The 3,981-nt window shown below is 40.4% G+C and overlaps 1 long non-coding RNA gene across 1 annotated transcript; it reads right to left on the reverse strand.

The window, feature by feature from the left end:
• Positions 1-206: 206 nt before the first annotated feature.
• Positions 207-3,134, reverse strand: LOC123479990 (uncharacterized). The gene is made up of 3 exons (XR_008425950.1): positions 3,004-3,134; positions 1,617-1,831; positions 207-350 (listed from the first exon to the last, which is right to left on the reverse strand). It is a non-coding gene; the product is annotated as an uncharacterized lncRNA (long non-coding RNA).
• Positions 3,135-3,981: the final 847 nt, after the last annotated feature.

Here is a 3,981-nt window from a genome sequence, read left to right on the forward strand (position 1 = left end):
CAGGTTTTAAAAGATCTGAGACAGTATTTCTCCTTTGAAATTCACAGGAGGGTAATCTAAAGTAGGTGTTAGATTTTCTGATGAGGTAGGCATGCTTATCTTAACACACAGGTTTAAAGAATGACTTTCCTATGACTGGTAGGCAACTGGAGGTTATAAAGTTCTACATCATGCAATAATGGAGACTATAAATACAATAATATGTGACCATTATCTCTTTATTTTAACAACATTCATGGGCAGAAACAAAGTCCCGTAGTTCTGAGTTCTGTGGTCTTTCCTCTCTCTTCTCAGACAGCAGTTGGGTTCATCACACCTTTCTCTGTTCATCCCTCTCATGACGGATGCTGCTACATTAGAACAAAGAAAAAGATGAGGACGTGATTCATTTCTTTTTTAGAGATAGAATAAATCAGGAAGATGATAAACTTAACAGATTTACCAAAATTGATTAGGACACTTGAGGAGGTATATATAATGGATTTGCCAGAAAGTAGGTGTCTCTTCTACCTCCCAATAAACCAAAGAGATTAATTAACTAAAAACAAATGCTGTAAGTAGGGGTTAAGAAGAACCCTGAAACTTTATGTAGTATTCGTGCAATTCAATTAACAGTTCAGAAGAGATCTTATAGATACATCAGATATTCAAGGTCAAATTCATGTCTCTTAAGTTATTTCTATACTCTCAATAGTCAGTATAAAGTCTAACAAATAATGTGTGATACACACACACACAAATACACACACACACACACGAAGGTCCGGAAAAACTCCAGCCATTCTTAATATAATGATAAAGGTTTGTGCAACATTGATGTAACCTGGCAGCCAAGGGAGTAGACTGGGATGCTCATGCATGAACAATGACAATTTCACTGTAGTGGTTAGTGGGGGCACTAGATACCCTTGAGTGAGCATGTGTACTGTGTGGCTGTTGCGTTCAAAATGACTGAGCGAGCAGAGCAATGAATCTGCATCAAATTTTGTCTTAAGTTTGAACATTCCTCTGCAGAAACTATTTGGATAATTCAGAAGGCTTTCAGGGACAATACAATGAGTGCAGCATAGATAAAAGTGTGTCACAAATGCTTCAAAGATGGTCGAGAATCTGTTGAAAGTGATCCATGTTCTGGAAGGCCTGCAACAAGCAGAGCACCTGAGAATGTTGAACGTGTTCAGGTTGCGATCGACAAAGATTGGCGACTGACAGTGTGAGAACTAGAAGCTGATCTGGGGATACTGAAAACTACTGTGTCTGAGATTTTAACACAGGATCTTGACATGAAATGTGTCGTGGCAAAATTTGTTTTGCAGCTTCTGCTACCAGAGCAGAAGGAACATCATGCTGCAGTTGCTAATGATCTGATTCAAACAGTTACCGATGAACCAGATTTCCTCAAGAAGTTCATATCAGGACATGAAACATGGGTCTATGTCTATGAACTGGAAACAAAGGCCCAGTCGTCCCAATGGAAGTTGCTTATTTCTCCACACTCCAAGAAGGTGCAGCAAAGTGCAGGAAGATCAAGACCATGTTAACTGTGGTTTTTTGATTGGAAAGATGTTGTCTGTCAGAAGTATACCTCCCCAGACCAAACAATTAATGAATATTACCTCAGTGTTCTTTATCCGCTGAGAGATACAATGAAAATGGCTGCAGCTATGGGCACCTGGTGACTGGCAGCTTCATCACAACAATGCACCCGCTCATGCATCATGTCTCGTGCAGAGTTTTTTGGTGAAACATCAAATCACCCAGGGGACTCAGATCCCCTAGAGCCCAGATTTGGTGCCCTGTGACTTCTGCTTTTTCCCAAAACTAAAATCACCTTTGAAAGGGAAGAGATTTCAGACCATCAATGAGATTCAGGAAAATACAATAGGACAGCTGATGGCAATTCCAACAAAGGATTTTGGAGAGTATTTTGAACAGTGGAAGAAACCCTGGGAGAACTGTGTGAGGTCCCAAGGTGCCTATTTTGAAGGGGACTGAGGGGTCATTTTCCTATGTACAATGTTTCTTATATCTTCTTCAGTAAATGCCTCTACTTTTCATAGTGCGTGGCTGGATACTTTCTGGACAGACCTTGTATGTATGTAGTTGTGTGTGTGTGTGTATATAGCTTTGTTATATATCTTTATGATATATACATATATATATATTTATGATATATATATATATCTTTATAAGTATAGATATAGATGCATATATGTGTTGAATTGGTGCTTTCCTATGTCAAATGATTTTTGAGAGGTTCTAGGAAGGCCCTACAGTCTAATTTGTCTTCTGTGCAGATGCCTCAGGATCTGATACTACATTGCTGTAGATTCATTCTTTAGGTTTTGCTCCTTGTACTTGGAGTTTGTAAAACTAACTAAATTTCAACAAAACTTCTTAAAACATGTAGCATAGTTTTATCTTCTGACTGTTCAAGAGGCCATAGCCTTTCCCAAATTTATTTGACCCAGAATCTTTTTTCAAGAAACGTAGTTTTTAACTCATGTTGCACGGAATGTCCAGCAGTGATAGATACTGTGACTACTTCACCCTATTATCGTGTTATGGTTTTACTGCCATAGGTAAAGTCTGAGAGGGCCCTGCCGTGTGGAAAAAATCCATGAGGAGATACCTGAAGTAAAGAAAAGGAAAGCAAAATGTGCGGATAAGTGCTGCCATTATGTAAAGAATGGGTCACTTCTCCAAAGCTCGCTCTCCTGGGACGTACACCCATGTTCCTATGCTGCAGCTGTTACTAATAATGTTTACAACAAGGTGCATAAGTGGGTATGAACATTATCAGAAAACAATGTGACTGTTTTCCTGTTTCTGCATGGTCAGGGCTTTCTGCTCAAAAATTACTGGCTACCTGACTGAAAGAATAAGTTTACAGCGAAAGCCTGAAAATTCAAGACAGTTCAATACCTCAGGGAGTTGTACAGGTTCCCCAACCCTGTCTCTCTCAGCCATTCATTTACATTCCAAAGGGTTGTAAACACTTACCTTTTTTATTTTCTTCCTAGAGAGGCTTTGTTTACATTCAAGAGCAGTTTTTCTCTCTTCTTAGGAGGGAGAGGGGCAGCTGTCTAGCTCCTCTACAAACTGAGACTTATAACTTCAGGCTGCTCAGCTGGGAGAAAATCCCACGTTTGCACACACAGCATCTGCCCTCCTCCTGTTGCTCTGTGGGGAACAAGGGCATGGAAACAGTGCCCTTGAGGGTACCAGGCCTCTGGTCCAGAAACCTTGTGGTTAGCTTTAAGATTACATAAATAAATACAGACATTATCAGTCATTATTTCTTCAAATAGGTTCTTGATCCCTTGCTCTCCCTCTTCTCTTTCTGGTACCTCTATGATGCTGAGGTTGTTATGCTTCACATTGTCCCAAAGGCCCCTTAAACTATCCTCATTTTTAAAATTATTTATTTCTTTTTGGTGCTCTGGTTGGGTGTTTTTTCTACCTTGTCTTCCAAATTGCTGATTCAATCCTCTGTTTCATCCAACCTACTGTTTATTCCTTCCAGTGTTTTCTTCATTTCAGATATTGTATTCTTCCTGATTCATCTTTTTCATGGTTGCTGTGTCCGTTTTCTTGCTGGTGAGCATCCTTACAACCATGACTTTGAACTCTGTATCGATGATTTGCTTGCTTCCCTTCCATTGTGCTCTTCTTCTGGAGATTTCTCCTGTTCTTTCATCTGGGGCCTGTTTCCTTGTCCCCCCAATTTGGATGCCTGTTGGTGCTTGTCTCTATGAATTAGGTATATCTTCTACATCTCTGAGTCTCCCTAGGGTGGCCTTTTGTTGTAGGTGTCCTGTGAAGTCTGTGCATAGTCTCCTTGATTACCTGAGCTGGGTGCTCCAGAAATGTCCCTTGTGTGGGTCATGTGGGCCATCCTTTTGTAACTGAGTCTTGAATGCTGTTGGCCCACTCATGCATGGGGTCAGTCCTCAGGCTGACTGACTGTGAGGTTTAAGC

Source organism: Desmodus rotundus, chromosome 13, assembly GCF_022682495.2.
Source record: "Desmodus rotundus isolate HL8 chromosome 13, HLdesRot8A.1, whole genome shotgun sequence".
Taxonomy (NCBI): domain Eukaryota; kingdom Metazoa; phylum Chordata; class Mammalia; order Chiroptera; family Phyllostomidae; genus Desmodus; species Desmodus rotundus.